We start from the raw sequence: 21,850 nt of genomic DNA on the forward strand, positions 1-21,850 counted from the left end.
CCCCTTTTCATGTTCTGCACCTTTATTTTTCACCTCCCTGGGACTGCGAGAGATAAAATGGCGGCCGACACTTCCTGGTTTCGACCGAATCGAATGTTTACTAAGATCTAACAACCAATCAGAATTGCGCTCGTGCACGGCAGGGTGCGCTTACCGTACGCGCACGGTGCGCGCCTATAGATATATATATGCTTTTAAATGCTATTTTCTCAGAAAATACTGAACAGATTTACACCAGACCTGCAAAAGGCACATCCCTGACCTGAGGACTACCTCTCTGCCAAATTTCAAGGTTTTCTGTTCAGCCGTTCGGGCTGTAGCGCGGACTAAAGGTCCTATGGGAAAATGCATGGGGAAAACGCATTTTGGGACCCCCCCTTTTTCTCAGCCCCCGCTTGACGAATCCCCCCGAGACTTTCAGGGAAGGAGCGGAGCGGAGCGCCCCACCTATTTTGAAAATTTCGCGAGGATTCGTCAATCGACGCCAAAGTTATTCCAAATAGAATGTTGCGGATTTCCTATGGAAACACGGTCCTAACTATAACTATCTACTGGCGACCGCCAGTAGATAATATCAAGGAATTGGGTACTGCCGCCGACCTTCGTCAACAGTCATCATTACTGTTGGAGTCACGGCCATTTGACCTGCTCCTGCGACGAGTGCATCGGAACCTTGGGGTTGACGAGGGGCCCCCTGGAGAAGACACATTCAACAGCGCCATGACGCTTGGAGCCAGCCTTGTGTGTGGAAGAGGGATGGTAAATACTTACCGAAAGTGCGGATCAACTACAACGCTGGTGGTCAGAAATTAAACCAGCTGGTAATTCCATCTGGCTTTCGATGGGTTCAGGGACCCGCCGGCCAGTCAAAGGCCATACCGTAATCCCAAAGGGCGGCCTTTCTGCCCTTTGGGTTACGATACTCTTTCCCCTCAGGCTTTCTATTTCGGACTTTCTGACATGGAAAGCTCATCGGAAAGTGAGTATGAGTACCCCTAGTAGGGCACCCTTGCCTCTACAGCCTCCGGTTGTGGGCCGATGGGGCACCATAGTTCCCCCTGTTCAACCCTGCCTGCCACATAGTGCAGGGATGAACACAGACTCCCATTTCTCTATGGAAGCTTGTGTTAGGCCTGGCTTACGGCTGTAACACTAGCTCCCATAGAGGAATGTGAGTATGTGACTGAACAGTGTTTGGTTGCATCATGATGAGGAGATCTGGACCGCTGACTAGAGGTCGGCACCCAACATCGTAATAGGTCCTAATGGCTCTAGGACCTCAGGGACTGCGCTTAGGGTCAGTGCACTTAGGGTCAGGACTCACTTTACAGAAATAACCAGCACAATCTAGTCTTATTCTAGATGAAAGAAGTCACTAATCAATCAAACAGAGAAGTCATAAAGGGAGATTGCTTACTGACCTTTGGAGTCCCACCTCTTGGTCCTGGGCACAACTTGGGGCAGCTACAGGTCTCAAACAGCATGTGTATTTCTTCTTCTGTTCTTCCAGAGTTCCAGAATATATTTTGTTGAGTTCAGCTTTATAGGTTTCACTAGCTAGTGGGTGGGGGTGACTCCTTGACACTCCCACGCCAATGAGGAAAATGTTCGGGGGTAACCCTACCCACTTTTTCAGCACATCATGTTTGCCTTCCTGCAAACTATCTCACTGTGCATTAACCTAAGGGACATCCAAGATGACAGAGGACTGCAGCCCTAGAAGTGAGCCTGTGAGTCAGCCATCCCTGTGTGTTTTGGGAAGTGAGCAGGCCACTCCTCATCAGCTATACAAAACAGGTCCTCGGTCAAGCTCCCACTCCCACTGGCTGCGGCCCCATCAGTAACAGAGTATATAAATATAAAGGTCTTCCCTATCTTAGCCTTCCCCTAGAGGCTCTTCCTGTGCTCATACCTTACCCCCAACCATTCTGTCACCAGGCCAAAATCATTGTCTTTATTCTGGGAGCACTATTAGATGCCAACATGGTGCAGTGTCACATGGTGGGGACCACAGTTAACTACTTCTGTGGCAGTACCCCGACTGCATGACCCTGCTGGCGGAGTGGAGTTTACTGCCCAGGCCTGGTCTTCAACCTCAGGAGACCTCAGTGGTGGCTCATAGTCCAGAAGCATGTCACACCTAAAGCAGCAGCACCTGCTAGTAGTAACATAATAACCTGCTACTAAACCTACAACACCAATAGCATCACTTCCACTTCCGACATCTGTAAAAGGCAGGTTCATAAATATTTGTGAACTTAAATGATGTGTGCAGTTACCAGTAACTCAGAAATAGCAAATGTCAACAACTATGAGAGTGGAGAAGATGGAACAAGACTAGATGGATAAACAAGCAGATGTATGCTTGGATCAAAGCCATTGAAGTATTGGCCTGGGAAAAACTACCATTGGCCAGAGCTCAGCAGGCTAGCATTAAAGGATCAAGCATGTCCTGTAACCAGTGTATCCAAAGAGAAGGTGTTAATTGCAACTGGGGCAGAATTTGTAGTCAGGATTGATGGCAACAAAATCTGTTTTATTTATTTGCACCTAAATAATATGTTACTTTGTAACCTACATTAACTTTGGCCTACATAATTTACACATGATATATTCACTTGATTAGTGTTAAGTTATTCACTTAAGGTTTAGTAGAATGTACCATATATACACATATATTTGATTAACCTTACCTAGCCAATGTGCATTTAGAGTTAGCAAGACTAGGCCTAGGTGCTCCACTCCATTTGGAGTTAAACATTGTATTTCTGCTTGCTGTGCATAATATTTTTCTGACAGAGATACCAGCCACTGTGTGCTCATTAAAATGTTATTTGTGCAAACTTGCATTTTGAAAGCCGCACTCTGCGACAATTGAGAAAACAAAGGAGTCAGTACTCCTTTGCATGATATTGTGAAGGTCACAGTGGAAGACAGAGTTGGCATTGTACTATATAGAAAGACCGAGGCCAACACCAGGCACCGAGTGAACACTAGATTGTGATTAGTCATTGTTTGGTGTTAAATCGAAGATTTTAACTTTTGGACGAAATGTGGCGTTTTATGAATGCAAAGCTCATTAGTAAGTTAGATTACTTGCAAGAACCCGGGATAACAACCTTTGAAAGGTAGGAGAAGCATTTTTCAACCCAATGGGAATCTCCCGGAACTGGAAGTGGCCCTATGGGATGGAGAAGGCAGACTTTTACTTAGCCCCCTCGGTTAAGGCAATTTGTCTGTACTTTGATGGCAAACCAAATATATTCAGGAACTTGGTAGCTCCCAGCCAATTGATGAGCTTGTCAGCTCCAGTAATAGAGTGAGAATCAGTCTTGGTGACTGAGTTGAGCCCTCTGTAATCCACACAGAACTTTAGTTCTGGTGTTGCACCCTGTGGGGAGGCTTTCACTATCAGAACCACTGGACTGGACCAAGTGCTGTTGGAGTGCTCAGTCATCCCTAGTTTCAGCATGTTTGATATATCATCCTTAATACTGGCTTTCACATTGTCAGGCAGCCTGTAAATTTTACATTTGATGGGAATGCTGTCCCCGGTCTCAATATTGTGGTGAGCCCAGGGGCAAGGAAGAAGTGTGAAGCAAACTGGCAACAGTCCCTCTGTTACTCTGGGGTCATAGTAGGAAGGAGGACAACCCCTTCCAGTGAGTCATCTTGTTGCTTGATAAATGGGAGTTCAGGGAGAGCTTTGTTCTACTCTGCCACCCCATCATCCATAACCAGGAGCATTGATGCCCAGGATTTCTCAAAATGGGGCTTGAGGTGCATAACATGCAAGACCTTCAACGGGTTCCTGAGGGCCTTGAGATGTACCAGGTAGGTGACCTCCCACTTGCACTCTTTCACTTCATAGGGACCAGTCCGCTGGTCCTGCCAGGCCTAGAGTTCCATTGGCTCTGTCACCCCCACTTTCTGACCAGGTTGAAACTCAACCTGAGTGGCCTTCAGGTCATGCCAAAGCTTCATGACTTCCTACCTGGCTTCCAGGTTCTCAGTGGCTTTCTTCCAAAAGTGCTTCATCTGATTATGAGAGCCAACATGTAGCTAACTCCATCCTGGGGTGTTTCTTGGGAGCTTGGCCCCACACCTCCTTCACCAGGCTGGGAGGCCCTCTGACAGGGTGGCCATACATAGATGGATGTCATGTTTTGGCCTCAAGGACACTGAGAGGCCGATGATCGTGCTGTTGAGTGTCCTGTTGAAACTTTCATCAAACCTATTGGTCTGGGAATGGTAGGGTATGGTGAACCTATAGTTAGCTCCATACTCATTCCACATTGACTTAATGTATGATGATATGATTGAAGTGCCCCGGTCAGAAACCACCTCCTTGGGGTAATATAGTAGGCTTGAGAGAAATTTTAGTTCCACTAGAGTAATTGGTGCAATTCTAGTAATTTTGCGGAAAAAAAGTTATGCAAAATTACTGGAATTGTGCCATTACTCCACACTGTGTAATTTTGGGTTGAGATTTGGGCTCGTGTAAGTTTTTCACATGAACAGCATCTCAGGTAGATTTTTTACCCAAGTAGACCATTTGGGGAATCTTTAATCATTTTTTATCATAACGTGAACAGCATTGTTTTGAATGCAATCAGCAAATCCTTTAACTTGGGATGGCAACAAACATATCAGGTAGATTTTTTTGCCAGAGCCGATAATTCAGGTAACTTCGGAGCACTAACCTAGAGATATAAATACACCTTATAATCAACTTGAAATTACCTTTTTGAGTTGAGATTTTACCTGAACAGGCTGTTCTGGTTATTTTTTGCAACCAAGATGCATTGCGGGTAATTATGTGCAATTGTGAGCAAGTTTGCAGCAATTTACTTAAATACACTACACACAATTACACAAGTTACATCCACCCAGATAAAGATCCCCATCAGTGCCATGGCAACTGGGAATGCAGTCACTGTTCTCAGAGGTGTGGCTTTTGGGCACTGAGTGGCATTGTCCACCAAGACAAGGATGAACCTGTTGCCTAGGGCAGTCTTAGGGTTCAGGGGCCGCATAATTTTGATGCCCACCCTCTAAAAGGGGTATCTACAAAAGTAAGAGGAACCACATGAGCCTTATGCTTTCCCCCTGACTTTTCACTGACCTTGCAGGCAGGACAGGACCTGCAGGGTGTTTGGACCAAATATTGAGTCCAAAATATTATGTCTGCAAAATATTGTGTCAAGAAGATCGAGGACAAGCATATCATGAAGGTAATTTTCAATGAGAAAGCAGAGTTTTACTATACTTAAGTCCACATATATGTACCTTAAAAATATATATATATTCAAGGTACGTAGATGTGGTGTTAAGAATAGTAAATCTACACTTACTTAATCACACTTACCTTGTTGATATTTTTATCGTCTATATTTTTGATAGAATATTCTGTCTACACAATATGTTTTCCTCAATATTCTGTCAGTCATCTGACCTGCAAAATGCATCTGAGGTAGTTTTCATCAGGGGGCATTAGAAGTGGGTGACCAGCCTGGCAAAGGTCTTGGCACACCCACGATGTCCTTCCAGGGTTACATCATCAGCCAAACCAGTAGAAAGGCCCTGAAGCACTATGGAACCACCAATACGCGGGTTGTGCCATGCTCCGGAACCTTAAGCTCATTATACAGGAGATTATTCTCCCTATTAATCAAGCAATCAACAGAGATGTCGCCAGCTGTTTGGGCCTTGGCTTGCCCCTGTAGACCATCAAGAGTAGGAAACTCTCTCTGGGCGTTGCAGAATTAGGCTCATTATGACCCTACCATGCATTGACAGCGAGCTAGTCTGGGTAGGTCACCCAGAGCAGCAATGTTCTCCTCTATAGGTTTGGGGGCATCATTCTTAGGTTTAGCTTACTCCCAGACCATGGTAGTCTTAGGAAGGTGTTTTCAATGGCTCTTGCTCTTTCTCTTTTTGGTTGATACATGGGCATTTTTTACGGGCTCTATGTCCTTCTGGCTTAGCCTACTATGGGCATTTTATTAGGCACACCCACTCGGGGAACCCAAGCATCTCCAAGTGGGACTAGAGCTCCACCTCTTGCTACCTGATATGTTCAAGGTCATTACCAAGCCGACAATCCACAGGCATAGCTAAGCTCACAGCTACCCTTTTTTGAACATGAGATCCCACCCCCATTCAAAGTGAATTATTGTTGTGGAATAGTGACCGTCATGATTGTCAGCTATCACAACTTGCTGAACTACACTGGGAATCATCTGCTCTTATGACACCATATGACACCTGACAGTAGTCATGCTGGTTCTTGTGTCTCTCAGAGCCTCCACACAGTGCCCATTGATGGTGGCCCACTGCCTATACTTTTTAGTCTCGCTAGGTATGTGAGCCATAAGTACTATCCCTCTGTCACCCAGGAACACAAGGGTAACCTCTGCATTTCCCCCATACTAACCGGGACAACAGCCTCCTCTAGTAATTCACTGGCCATCCGAGGCATCCGCATACCAGTGGCGGGTGCAGTGGGAGTCCCCATTGATGAGGCTGTCCCAGTAGCTCTTCGTTGTGAGGATTTCGTCTCAGGATAACTATCCTTCTTCTGGTAAGGTATGGACTGGGAACCCTTCACCTGAGAACTGATTTGGGGCTATTTGAGAACTCTATTTTTATTTTTGTCCCCCCTTTTATTTTGGTTGGGACACTGTCCTGCCATTTGATAACCCCCCTCAGATACATTCTTGTGGATACTGGTTTCTGCAACCCCTGTCTCTTGGAGATCCTGTTTACTGGATGTGCCTTCTCCCTGTTAAACCTTTTCAGCTCTGCCACAGTATAGATGTCCAGGTTGCTGCGCTCTATCTCCATACTGCAGGCAAGAGTTACAGGTGCACAAATGAGGTAGAAATTACATTTGAAGAAAATCAAAAAAATATCCAGTCAAGGAGAATTCAAGAAGAGGCTAAGTTGGACATCTGATTATTAATATGTTTTTTTTTGTTTTGCACAAATCACTGTGTTGCACTGCAGAAACACAAATACTGTATCCCATCACTGAACACCAATGTAAGAATTTGTGTTATTGGTTGAAGGAGGTGGAACCCCAAAATAGCCCACGACCACAATCCTTGTCAGGTGGAACACAAAAAAGTCATAAAATTAGCCTGCGCTTAAGTATCAGGTAGCAGGGCCCAAAGCAGTCAGGCTTTATATAGAGGAAATGTGTAAATTACTTATGCAGAGCAGGAACAGTAATAAAGTGAAAACACAACAGAAGAAAAATCCTAAAATATAGAAAATACAGTCCTTTTTAATATGTAAACTCCTGCCAAAATGACAAATATCTAATCAGTATAACTGGGGGTTTTTCATTTAAAATTGTTAAGTAAAAATATTGCCTAAAAGCAAAAATGGAACATCCACATCATAGCTAGTGTTAGTGCACATAATTGATAACATTCTGAAGTATCAGCGAGTGTTAGGGCTTTAGAGATTTTGGCCTTGTGAGGAATATTATGAGCTATGAAACCACCACTAGAAAATAAATTCATTTCTGGTTAAAAATTGCCCATTTTTTTGTACACAGCTCTTAAACCAGTGAAGTTTGAGGGTTCAGCATAGTTGAAAAAAAGTACTTGACCATATGTTGCAAAGATTCATTTAGGGACTTTTGTGGTTCACAGTGACATGGATTATGAGTGTTACTTGACCAGGGTTAACACCCCAGTCAACCAACAACCCACTTTTATGGTACATGTTCTAGTCATGGTAAACACTAGTAAGGATATAAAAACGGAGATGTCATTTACCGTAGTGAGGGACATATAAAGAATGTAGCGATATTTTCAATTTGTTTAGCAGGGTATATTAGTCATGTCACCATACTTGGGGTATTATGTATAGTTATCCTATATAAGGAGTATACTGCAGTGATACACATGGGGTGTACGGTGTAAACATATTGTATTTACAAAAAAATAACTTTTTCTAACACAATGTAAAAGTGAACATGTGATGAGCATGAGTTATATGTAAATTATGTTTAATTTAATGATGAATTGTGATTTAAAAAATTGAGAGGCATTTCAGATTACATATTCAAAAAAAGAGACGCGGTTAAGGATAGATCCCTTTGCGTACTAATGACAAATATTAAATAGAAATCCAACACAATTTCTGCGCTCTACTCTCAGTGGTTAACCGCTCGAACAGCTACCCTTATTAAACATATACAATGAGAGGATTGCATCAATCACAGATACGTTTCAATGATAAATTATCATCAAATCAAGTCCATTGATCAAAAATATCTGAAGCTCTATTAATATTTATCAAACTTGATTTTTTTTCCAGAGTTCATCTGCTTATTCTTGCAAATCAGATCATCCCATCTTTATATTCAAAGTTCAAAGTTCTTAATATTCACAGGCACAGCCTACGCGTTTCGCCCAACAACACAGGACTTCATCAGGGCTCTTTTAATTTTTATAATTTCTCTGATTAGCACCTTTAAATATATTCATAATAGATTTCGTAAAAAAAGTTTCTAAGGACAGATTCACTCATTCTATAGAATGAGAGATCTGTAACGAGATGATGGAAAAGGTGGAATTTTGTGACTATATTGATGGAATTCTAAAATGTATTTTTGCAGCACACATTCAGCTTGTGCTGAAAAAGGACTAAATTTACCACCCAAGTATTCCTAATATTTTTTAAAAGTTTCAACTAAAAAGGCAAAGCCACAAAGCCAATGAACCATACTTTTTTAAACCAAACAAGTGTCACCTAAACTATTTACAGGTTTGTGGTCGATCATTTTCTGTATTCTCTTCAAAATAAACTTGCACAAGTACTTGGCTGCTGAAACAAAAGGGACAATACACTGACACCAAAGAATGAGAGTAAAAGCTGAAATTGACAAAATGATTCAGGCAACATAGTCCCACTGGAGGGATTCAAATTGAGCTACCTAATGCATATATAAGTCAAAAACATACAAACTGAAGAGTTTGGACTGTTAGCTCACATTGGTAGAGTTAATAAGAATTATATGAATTGATTCATGGGTGGTTTGCATATAGAGTCATACTAGAATGGACAAAAATATGGTAAAATAATTCAGCCTAACAACCCTTTCTCTTGGTGAAAGTGTACTAATGGTTTTAATATTTCTCTCATTGCATTCTCAATGAATTGGTTTTGCATTAAATTGTAATTTTCTATGCTGAACATAGTGGGGACTACAACTCCCAGAAATCTGTGAAGAGATCCCCAAGTCCAACAGGAAATGACGCGATATGCTAATTGTTAAAAAAACATCTGAGAGTGCGCTGACAATTGACCGTGAACAAGGTATTACGCAATACCGAAACACGTAGGTTTTGTTTGTGTTCCTGTGAAATGGACTTTGAAATAACTTAACTTGCAAAGAGAATCGCTGCAAGAGTGTGACCGGTCTTTCTACAGAAATGAAGGATTGTGTGGAAATTTTAAGCGGAATGTAACGCACCTTTTAGAGCTCCTTAACCTGTGGCGAAAGTGAACCAAATGCAGAAGGATATATATATATATATATACACACACACACATATATAATACATACACAATAAAAACAACAAAATATTCAATAACAATATACATTCATCAATTTAGACAACAAATTAAATAATACAAATTTGAAATACCAAAAAACACATTTACTAAAAATACTATAAGCAGTTGGGAAAGCATTGGACGGCAGAGGGGTCAAATTTACAATTCCCTCTTGAGTATGTACAACAGTAGGAAACCCGCTGGACTTCGGAGGAGTAAGATTTACTATTCCCACTCCAGTCTGTGCAACATGAAGGGAAAGTGTTGTATTTCGGAGAGGTTAAATTTACTATTCCCATTTCAGGCTTGGTAACAGTAGAAAATGCATTGAAATACAGAAGGTTTTGATTTTCTTTTCCCTCTCCAGTCCGTGCGACAGTAGGGAAACTGTTGGACTTCAGAGGGGTTAAATTTGATAGTCCCACTCCAATCTGTACAACAGTAGGAAAATTGTTGGTCAGTGGAGAGGAGGGATTTACTACTCCCACTTGAGTCTGCACTACAGGCAAGTGTTGAACTTTGGATTGGTTACATTTACTATACCCACTCTGGTTTGTGCAACAGTAGGAAAAGTGTTGGACTTCGAAGGGGGAAGATTTACTATTCCCCATCCAGTCTGTGTAAGAGGAGGTAAAGCATTGGATTTCTGAGGGATTACATTTATTACTTTTTAGTATTTACAGTAGAGAAAATGCTTTACTTCAAATGCGCTACATGGTTGAACCCTATTAAATTATAGAAAATATAAAACTGTTACTATAAAGAATATTAATTTATAGGTCAACTATTGCGCCTCAAAAGAATCTGTAGTACTGAGGCAGACTTAACTATCTGTACGGAACAGGCTCTCTCTAGATTTAGAAAGAGAGGATATAACAAGGCCACGTTGGAGGAGGCTGTCAGAGAAGTGAACGACAGGTCCAGAGAATCCCTGTTCAGCGCCAGTACTAATGAAGGAACATCTAATGCTGATGAAAAAGATGTCCCGAGATTTGTAACCACATACAATAAACAGGAGAGAAAGATAAGGTCAATAATAAAACGCAGCTGGCCTATACTGCTTACAGATGGTGTGTCAACTTTGAGGCTCCCTATGCAGCCTACCATCACTTATAGAAAAGGTCCATCTATGAGAATTCAAGTTGTTAAGAGCAGTCCGGAACTTGCAGGGGCTGCGATGTGGTTACAACCCAGGCAATGGTTCTCCAAATGCTCCTCGAGTAGAGCTTGTAAATTTGGTGAGAACACCACGCATTATTATACCCCTTTCATCGCTGACAAAATCACCATTCAGGGGAGTTTATATTGTAGAACAGAGTATGCAGTGTACATTCTGACATGCACTTGTGGCTTGAGATATGTTGGCAGTACCAAGCTGCAGGTGCATGTCAGAATTTTGCAACACTTGCAAGCAACTGTTAATAATGAAGCCTCCTATCCAGTGGCTCGCCATTTCAAGCAAAAACATAATAATGATCTCAATTGCTTAAAATACTTTGTAGTGGCAGTCATTCCAAAACTATGGAGAGGTGATGACAGGGAAAAGCTGTTAAGGCAAATGGAGTCAAAAATGATACTGGAGTTAGATAGTAAATTTCCCAATGGTCTTAACAATACAGAGGCTCTACATCACTTCTTATAAAACTACTACAACAATGACATTTACTAATGACATTGTATGTCCCTTCCCCTTGGATGAAGATCAGATGCATGCATAACTGATGACGAGTTCTCGTGACACTAAGCCTCCTATTTCCATGTAGGCTCTGATTTTATTAACTAATCTTTAGGTTAAGAATTTCCACGAGGGTATTTTATTATTGGTTTTTAGCACTTGCACTTTAATGGGTCGTATTGATCAAAGGTAGCACTTTCAACATATAACACTTTATCTGAGTCTGCGTAGTTTGCACTTTGTTTAGAATATAACTGTATTTAAAAAGTGGTTTCATGTTAGACAAAAGAGGTCAATATGTATGCCATTGCATTTAAGCAGTAAGATGAACTAAGATTCTTCAACGTTGGCAGTAATTTGCACATTCTTTGATGTTTACATTGTTTCTTGCGATATTTGCACATGTATGCCATTGCATTTAAGCAGTAAGATGAACTGAGGTTCTCCAAATGTGGGCAATATTTTGCACATTTTCCAATGTTTACATTGTTCCTTGCGATATTTGCACATGTTTTTTAGAAATTAAACTATTGCACAAACAGTGGGCTTTCCAGGCAATATATTTGAATTCCTATACTTGGAAATGCAATTTATGGAGGGATTTTAACCAGTAATACGATTATGTGGTATTGCTTTGTTTTTATCTAATATCGTTTGTTTTTGAAAAAAAACATGTTTTGCAACATATAAGCATGAGCATGTTGAATTCATTGCTGGAGAATAACAATAAGGCTTGCATAGTTTAAATTCACTTGTTTTTTAAATGATACTCAAAAACTTCAGATATCGCTATTCAACTACAATTGGGTAACATGCACCACAATATAATTTTAATGCAATTTACAGCGACAATTATATATTGACTGCATAAGATTGAAATGTGCAATCATTTGAAAAACTGACTTACCAGTATGCAGAACAATGAAGTGAGTGTTTCTTTTATGTCTATATACCACGTGGGGGTGTTACACAGCATATTTAAAAAAGATGGCGAACTTCGATCTGTGATTTGTGATCAAGGACAAGTGTTGTCCGAAACGCGTCAGATCTTAATAAACATCAGTGCCAGGTAGTGTGTGGTTCGTGTTTCTCTTTTCACCACACGGATGTGCGGAAGTGTGGAGAATCCTATATTCTTTTGAATATATATATATATATATATATATATATATATATATATATATATATATCCACAGAAGCTGGCTCCGTGTTGTGGACCCCTGGCGCTTCTGTCATCCGGCGCGATGCCTCAGCAGAGCCACGCCGTCATAAATCCAAACATCATATTTCCGTACGAAATAAATGGCACGCACTCACGGGCTCTGTTATTTCAATCCCCAAAGTTCTTTATTCAGCTTGTTCTGCTTCCGCAATGAGGGACAAACCAACGCGTTTCGCTATCAGCCGATAGCTTGATCACAGTTAGTATTCCTCCTTCAAACCAACCAATAAAAACAATTGTGATGTGAGGTCACGTGATTGGTGATGTCTATCATCTTGTTGCCTCTACCCACTGACTTATGGTCCCTGTAGTTTGCACCGAAAAATGCCGTGATTAGTTAATACTGTTTGCATGTCATGTGAAAATACATTACGTTTTTTTGTGTATATATTTATACATATACCACATAAAATGAAATTAAACATTCCCTCTGCATGTTTTTGAAGCCAGCAAACCAATTAGCAAACATGGTGAGTCTTAATCTTGTGTGTTGATGAACATTAACACCCCTACCAGGTTTGAACGCGGCTTTGCAAAGAATGAAATTCGGCGTTATGCACTGCTTTCATTAGTTTCAAATTTTTGGTATATGCCTTTGACACATTAACAATGATATGCCCTCCAGTGGGCATATAATATTTGTAACAATTATGACCACAACAGTTTATTACTGCACGGACAAGTGAGAGGGACAAAAAAGGTTTTACATAGCCCGAAAATTGGGCATCATTCCCATTGATGTTGACATTGTGGACAATACCACTGTGTACCCTTCCTCAAACCAGACAGCATCGTAACAGGGAAACCAATAGTTAAAAATTCTTACAGGTGAACATATAGTTCCTCACTTTGGTTTAACCCCCACGGGGTATAAGTCCTGAAGTTCAATATTTGACGTGATTCACGACGTCTCAAGTTTTTTTCCCGGTCTCCTCCTCTTTCATGTGCAGGGATTGTCTCCAAAGCATAAAAACAAAGTAATTTCCAGTCACTCCCATGGTGGGTTTCCATGTGTTTAGCAACGGCGTTGCTCCTATCTTTGTTCACCGTCGCTCTCACATGTTCAAGTATCCTCTTTTTTAGTTCACACTTGGTGCTCCCGATGTACTTGGGTGAGCACGGACATTCGATTACGTACACCACGAACTGGCTTTTGCAGGTAATCAGTTCTTTTATTTGCCATTTTTTGTTGTTTCCTTCCTGAATTGCAACCTCTGTTACATTTTTGGCAATTTGGCACACTTTGCAAGAGTGGCACTTTTTGAAACCTTTAGTTGTCAGCCATTGTGTTCCTTTCTTTTTGGTGTTATCCTGATGGTGGCTGTGTACTAGTTTGTCCCGTAAGTTCTTTGCACGTCGATACGTGATATGGGGGTGCTTCCCCATGATTTCACTTACTACTGAGTCTAGTTGCAGGAGCTTCCAATTCCTACGTAGGATGTCTCCTATTTGTTTGGCTTCCTTTGAATGATCCAAGATGAGTCTTATGGGTGTCGATTGATTCATCTTAGTGCTATTTTCCTTATTTTTGGTGTGTAAAATGGTTAATCTCTTTTTTTCATTGGCACGCCTCCAGCATCTTCGGATGATCCCTTTTTTATATCCACGATGTTTAAATCTCATGGCTGAGTTTTTGCTGTGTTGTTCCCACTCATGTTGTTCCGAGCAAATGCGGCGTAGCCTCAGGAACTCCCCGTATGGAATATTGTCCTTTACTGCTGATTGGTGGAAGCTGTTAGCATGTAGGGTTGAGTTGGTGGATGTTTCTTTTCTATGTAGTGTGGTTTCAAGCTTGTTGTTAGCAACATAGATCTCTGTATCCAAAAAGACGATTCTGTCATTACTGATGTTATATGTGAATTTGATGTTTGCATCCGTGGAATTTAAGATTTTGAAGTATTCCTCAAATTCCTGCACCGTGCCATCCCACACTATAAACAAATCGTCAATGTATCGCAACCACTTCATGATTTTCTCCACATGTTTATCATTATTTGGGTGCCATGCTATCTGTTGCTCCCACCAACCCATAGTTAGACATGCGTATCCCGGGCTAAAAGAGAAGCCCATCGCACATCCCTTGGTTTGTAGGTAAATTTCTTCTCCAAAAAGAAAAACGTTTTGGGTTAAGCACATCTGGATCATGTCCATCAGCATCTGGTTATGATGTTTAAATTTGATCCCTCTATCTTTCAGAAAGAAGCCACATGCAGTTAGACCAATGTTGTTATCAATGTTTGTGTATAGTGATATCACGTCCATCGTGATTAGTAAGTATGATGCTTGCCAAGGAAGTTCCTGCAAATGTCTAAGGAGGTCTGTTGTATCCTGTATGTATGAGTTTAAGTTGAGCACAAAGGGCATCAAGAAATGGTCAATGTAGCTGGCTATTGGTTCCATCAACGATCCTTTGGCTGACACTATTGGGCGGCCTGGGGGTTTCTGAGGATTCTTATGCACCTTGGGTAGGAAATATATAGTTGCCGTAGTTGGGTGTTCCGTGATCAGAAATTTGTTCTCATCTTCATCTATTAGGTTTTGTTTTTGCCATTGGAAAATATTTTTGCCCAAATTCTCTTTGAAGATTTTTGATGGATTCCTGTCTAATTTGGTGTAGTATTCTCTGTTGTCCAATTGGCGATGTGCTTCCATTACATAATCTTCCGTGTTTTGAATAACAATATTTCCTCCCTTGTCCGCCATTTTTATGGTGATAGTTTTATCCTCCATTAATGTCTTGAGTGTCAGTCTTTCTTCTTTCTTCAGATTGTCCTTATATTTTAATCCCTTGATGTTATACATTTCCTGAACTACTGCCTCTTGGAAGATGTCAATTTTGTTACCAGATGGTAATTGCGGATAAAAGCGCGACAATGGTTTTTTCCCACTGAGCCCAGCTCCCAGTTGCGGGCATGCTGTGGATTCGTCAATCATCTCTGGTTCTTCCATTACATCCAAATTGATCAAAGTCAAAAGTGCCGGCATATCTGTGGTTTGCAAGAGTGATTTTTTAATATTTAAATCAGTTCTCTTCTGATTTTGTTGCTCAATAAATGTTGCCATTTCCTGATTTTCTTTAAAGATCTTGGCCAATTTGATCTTTCTGATGTATTTATAAAGATCAATTCTGGTCTGTGCGAGGTCCATCGTTTGTATAGGGCAGAAATTAATACCATGTTTAAGTAGGGATATGGTGTCATTTGTTAGTACGTGGTTGGATAAGTTCATTATTACCAATTCTTCCTTATCCTCCGGGGCAGCCGTCCAATCTATTTCGAGGTCTTCTGTCGCATGCTCCTGGTTTTGGTTCCTGTCTCCTCGGATCCACTTTTTTCTTTTTCCTCTCCTTGTTGTTTTCTTGTTTCTGATGTTGGGGTCCGTTGTACCCATTTTCGCCCTCTGCCTCTTCCTCTTATACCTTGGAATTGGTGTTGGTTCTGTTCCCAGAACCTCTGTTGTAAGACCAGTCTCATATCCCCTAAAAAATTCCTCGTTGTTTGTTCCTCACTTGGTTCACCTTCCACGTCACTTGCTCCTGTTGATGTCAGTAATGTTAAACTTGCGGAGCTCTCTGTTCCTATTTCTCCTTGTCCTCGATCCTTGAAAATATCGAACTTTCTGGCATATGTGAAAATGCGTCCTTGCGCATAGTCTTCCTTGTCTCTCTGGAATTTGGACTGCTTCCTAGACTTAACCACCTCTTCATGTATGTCCACATACTTGTCAAGGTCTTCTTTTAATTTGGTCATTTCGGGGGTTCATTTCTATTGTTGCTAATTCTTTTTCCAAGGTTGATAATTCTTCCTTTGTGCTATTTCAATGTGTTTAATCAAAATGGCTATCAAACCCAAGGATGAGTTCAGCACATAATCCCCCCATTCTTGTAGTAGTTCATTGCTGGCATCTTGTTGACTAGGCATGAGAGATATGCGAAGTCCTCTTGGGACACGTCGGACTTCCAGATATTTTTTTAACGTTGTAAGCTCCCACCACTTATTAATTTCCTTTTTGCTCAACGTTTCCCATAATTTAAGTTTGCTGCGTACATCAGTTTTTTGAGGTTCTACAGTTCGTTCCCTGCGATTGGTTTCCTTTGACGATGCATCCTGGTCGAAGAAGGAAGCCAGGTGTTCGTTACGTTTTGCTTCACGTTTATCCATTTTACACTTCCCTCAAAACATCCGAAGTAACAGACCGTTTATGTAGCTGTTCCAACCGTATCATAAGCACCAATGTTGTAGGTAACGGAGGCAGTTTTTTGGGGGGATATTCAGAGCCGTCCGTCAGAAAGAAATCACTGCTAATGCACTCAAAACACCCGCTGCATACCATTCAATGCGTTGAATTGCGGTAATTTTATCAATGCAGTCTTCTTTCCTTAGACGGGGATAGCCAGTTATCGGCACAAATTGTTATTTTCCAAAATAATTGGTGACTCGCTGAAAACTACTGGCCACATACAGTACAGAAGGCTTACCTCCACCCTCCGATGTTGATTCGCCGTCCTCCACTGTTACTGGTTCTGCAGTTTTCATCCGCAAGTCTGCCAAAACACTTTCCCAACTGGCGGTCACCGGGTCCAACGAAAGTTCATATCCACAGAAGCTGGCTCCGTGTTGTGGACCCCTGGCGCTTCTGTCATCCGGTGCGATGCCTCAGCAGAGCCACGCCGTCATAAATCCAAACATCATATTTCCGTACGAAATAAATGGCACGCACTCACAGGCTCTGTTATTTCAATCCCCAAAGTTCTTTATTCAGCGTGTTCTGCTTCAGCAATGAGGGACAAACCAACGCGTTTCGCTATCAGCTGATAGCTTGATCACGGTTAGTATTCCTCCTTCAAACCAACCAATAAAAACAATGTGATGTGAGGTCACGTGATTGGTGATGTCAATCATCTTGTTGCCTCTACCCACTGACTTATGGTCCCCGTAGTTTGCACCGAAAAACGCCATGATTAGTTAATACTGTTTGCATGTCATGTGAAAATACATTACGTTTTTTTGTGTATATATTTATACATATACCACATAAAATGAAATTAAACATTCCCTCTGCATGTTTTTGAAGCCAGCAAACCAATTAGCAAACATGGTGAGTCTTAATCTTGTGTGTTGATGAACATTAACACCCCTACCAGGTTTGAACGCGGCTTTGCAAATATATATATATTCACTGAAAAAACCATAGGTTTCAGGGGTGTTATAGTTAGCTGGACTTTTCACTTGTACAAAACCATTGAAATTCCCCCGTTATAGTTAGTTCAGCTAACTATAACTCGCGCGCCCGCAATGCACTGCTGATGACGTCACATATTACATCACTCATGACATGGTCAGTGACATCACTCATGACATCACTGATGACATCTCAAATGACATCACTGATGACATCACTGATGACATCATCCTAGTGATAGAGTGGCAGACCTCCTCTCACCCTAATATACCCTTTGATACACACATTCAAAAATAGAGACTAAACTTTTCAAAACAATGGACATACCAATACCAGTTACAACAACCTCTTCAGTAATTCTAAGATCCACATACACATCCACTCATTCACCAACTGTCCTATACAGTCACTCATACATGTACTCACTCATCATATGCACTCATACACCTATACATCCTGTTACACAATGCCACTCATCCATAGAGTTACTCACACACATAGTCACTCATGCTAATAAAGAATCAAACATACATTTACTTGCATATACAGTTATACACACACCACCACACTTACTTCTACGGAAACTTACACCTATGGTATTTTCAGTGAATTTCTGAGGTTTTTTAAATGCTAATTCCTAACTATAACGTGCCTGAAACCTATGTTTTTTTCTGTGAATTTCAAAGGTTTTTCAAATGCTAATTTCTAACTATGCCTACAGAGATAGGACAACTGAAGAAAGAAGAAAAAATGCACAGAAAGAACAAAAAGAAGAGCAGAAAGAAGCCTTGTTGCAAAATCATCCTGTACCCTCAACTTTTTCAGACGGATACTGGTGGTAACTGAGTCTGACTAACCAGTCCTAGAGCCAGTGCTATGTTAAAAGACACTTAGAATACAGTGAAAACACCTACATACACTAGGGAACATTATGCGTTGGGGTCCCCCTATGATTAGCATGACCTCCTCTGTAAGCCCCTAGTATATAATAGGGCAGGGGTATTAAAACTACCTCTTAAAACAGGCCACAGGGCATTTTTGTACACGTTAACTCAGGCCCTGTCCCCTCCCTTCACCACTGTGTAAACACGCCCTGTGTCAATTTTTAGTTGGGAGATTAAGTTCATTTGAATCCTGAGGGTCCCTAGGGTCCAACTAGCCCACTAGGTACCTCCAGTAAGTGCCACAGAGCTGCGTTGCAGAGAGGTGTAAAAAGTGGCACGGCCTGGACCACCTCTCTGCAATGCAGCTCAGTGGCGCTTACTGGAAGCACTTGGTGGGCTAGTTAGCCCCCAGGGGCCCTCAGCATTGAAGGAAAATTATATCCCCAATTTAAAACGTGCCATAGTGCGTGTTTGCACACGTCACCTCAGGCCCTGTCCCCTCCCTTCACCACTGTGTAAACGAGCCCTGTGGCTGTTCTAAGTTGAGAGTTAAGTCCCCTTGAATCCTAAGGGTCCCTAGGGTCAAACTAGACCACTAGGTACCTCCAGTAAGCGCCACAGAGCTGCGTTGCATAGAGGTGTAAAAAGGGGCGTGGTCTCAGAACACCTGTCTGCAACGCAGCTCCCTGGCGCATACTGGAGATGCCTGTTGGGCTAGTTGGCCCTCAGGGACCCTCAGTATTGAAGAGGAATTAATTCCCCAATTTACAACTCGCCAGGGGGCGCGTTTGCAGAGTGCTGCAAGGAGGGGGCGTGGCCTCCGGCACGATGCCAGTCTTTTATTTATTTTAATTTTTTAAGAAGGGGGGCTGTGTGGTTCCCCTTCTTATTCTAATTTATTGGCCCTGATGACCCCATCCCCCAGGGCCTGTCTCCTAATTATATTTTTTTGACCCCAATCCCCAGGGCCGGCCACTGTTTTTTATTATTTTTAAAAATATATATTTATAGACACACCTAGAACATGCTGGACAAACCGTACGTACCTATCACCATGACGATTTGCGTGATATTCATTAAAAGGCGACTATGCATACAATGAATCCACGTGGAATGTATTTACACCACTAGTGAAGCTCTGACATGTCTGATGCCCTACCGTGCCTAATCCCGGTAGACACCCTTGTCGTTTATTTATACAAACATGGGTAGCTATTGACGGGCACATTTAATACACATGCACACCAAGCCATTCAAAGGGGATTCGACAAAAATTCGACCAAAACTATGCAAGAAACCCCCCTCACGGTTAATAAAACACACATCCACTGCCGGATGTGTAATACTTTTTATTTTACTCTCTGGAAAGGGGACGAACATCACTTGAGAGTCACAGGGCGCTCCTGGCAGAGCCCAATGCTGTGTTACACCCACCATTGCCTGCTGAGTGCCACACACCTCTGTGTTGTATTCCACTAGCTAGTGCATATGCTATGACACTCTCTAGCCCATGTGCACTGTAACACCACCCCGTGAATATGTCATGCAACACTTGTCTTCGCACGGGTTTTATTGCTCCATCTAACGTGCCTTCCTCGATGACTATGTTATAACGCACAGTGCTATGCCATACATATTACAATCTGGGATCCATATCTTCGTCACAGTGCATATGGAACGTTACACTCCCCAGCACATATTTTATATTACAACTTTAGAGACTAGTTAGGTTACACAACACTGCCCTGTGCATATTACACTTCAAGGCGCATATCGCATAGCACGCGCTAGTGCCTGTGCTATCTCGCGCTCTCCAATGAATCTGTCATTGCGCACAATGTATTGCATATTATATTTCACGCCCGGTTCATCTTATATCACACTTTTTGGTGCATAGTTTATACCATACACTATATCTAGTTTTCATTTTCAATCATGCTCTCAGGACTATGTTCTATATAACACTGTGTTCACCTACCCTTTTCACGGGCATTACATTTTGCGATAGGGGGTGGAGGGTCAGGGGGTGTTTCTGCCAAGTGAGCCCGGAGTCATAGTCACAAACGTCCTCTTCTTCCTGAATAAAAGTGAGATTATGCTGCATACTTGTTCATATTTTAAGTAGTTCGCACAGACACACGTTTTAAAAACAATAAAGTTCCTAATACCCACATTCTCTGAACAGTTAGCTTGCTGCCCCATCCCCCTCCTCCCTATCCTCTGTTGTGTGAATCCATGGACTAGCCTCCTCCCTCCTGCCATGCATGGTCTGATGTGCTGCCACTGCCCTCAATTTAGTATGATGTACCAGTCCACTCCTCCTGCCCTCCATTGCCCAATTCTATGCCCCATCATTGACCTCCTGCTTAAACTCTGTGCTTAGCTTGCTGCCCCTATTCTCCTTCCCCCTGCCCTCCGATGTCTTTGTGCATGCCCCTGCTCCATCCTTTTTGCCCACCATGTTCCATGGACCTGCCAATCCTATCTACTCTGAGTGTTCTGTTGAGCTGCCACTCCCCTCCCACCTGCCTAGCATTGTCAGATGAAAATGTTCCGCATGGAAGGGACGGGCTACTGGGTATTGTCTGTTGTTATTCTTGATAGCCCGGATATGTTCCAGTACTCTCTTTTTGGCTGGGTTTTTGGTATTTCCCACATACCATTTCGTGCAGGGACAAACCAGTACATAAATACAATATGTGGTGTTGCAAGTCAAGTTTTTCCTTATTTGAAACTCTCTCTTTGAGTTAGGTAGTATAAGTTTGTCACAATCAAAACTACCTTTGCATGCTTTACATTTCCTACAGCACTTAAAGCCTGATTTGCCTTTAACAACCATCTGTCCTGTCTCTGTCACATAGTTGTGACTGAGTTCGTCTCTCTATGAACGACTCTTCCTAAATGTGTTTTGAGGATTACTGCCAAGATTACTCTTCAGATGTTCATCTGTAAGCAGTACATGCCAGTGTTTGTCAAAGATTCTGCAAACCTCGTTCGCCTGCCCTGAGTATGTGGTGATGAATCTTATACCATCACCCTCAACTGTTTTTCTTCTGGGGTGTAACAGTTCGTTTCTGGTGACTCTTTCAACCCTAGATCGAGCCTCTCCAATAGCTTTATCACTGTAACCTCGTTCCTTAAAGCGTTTACACATGATAGCCTCTTCAGTTTTTTAGGCATCAGCCGTATTGCAATTTCTTTTGGCGCGTATAAGCTCCCCATAGGGTATACTGTAAATGAGGTTACGTGGATGAGCACTGCTGGCACTAAGAATACTGTTGCCGGCAGTTTCCTTGCGGAACAGTCTAGTCTCCA

This window comes from Triturus cristatus, chromosome 2_1 (genome assembly GCF_964204655.1).
Source record: "Triturus cristatus chromosome 2_1, aTriCri1.1, whole genome shotgun sequence".
NCBI lineage: Eukaryota > Metazoa > Chordata > Amphibia > Caudata > Salamandridae > Triturus > Triturus cristatus.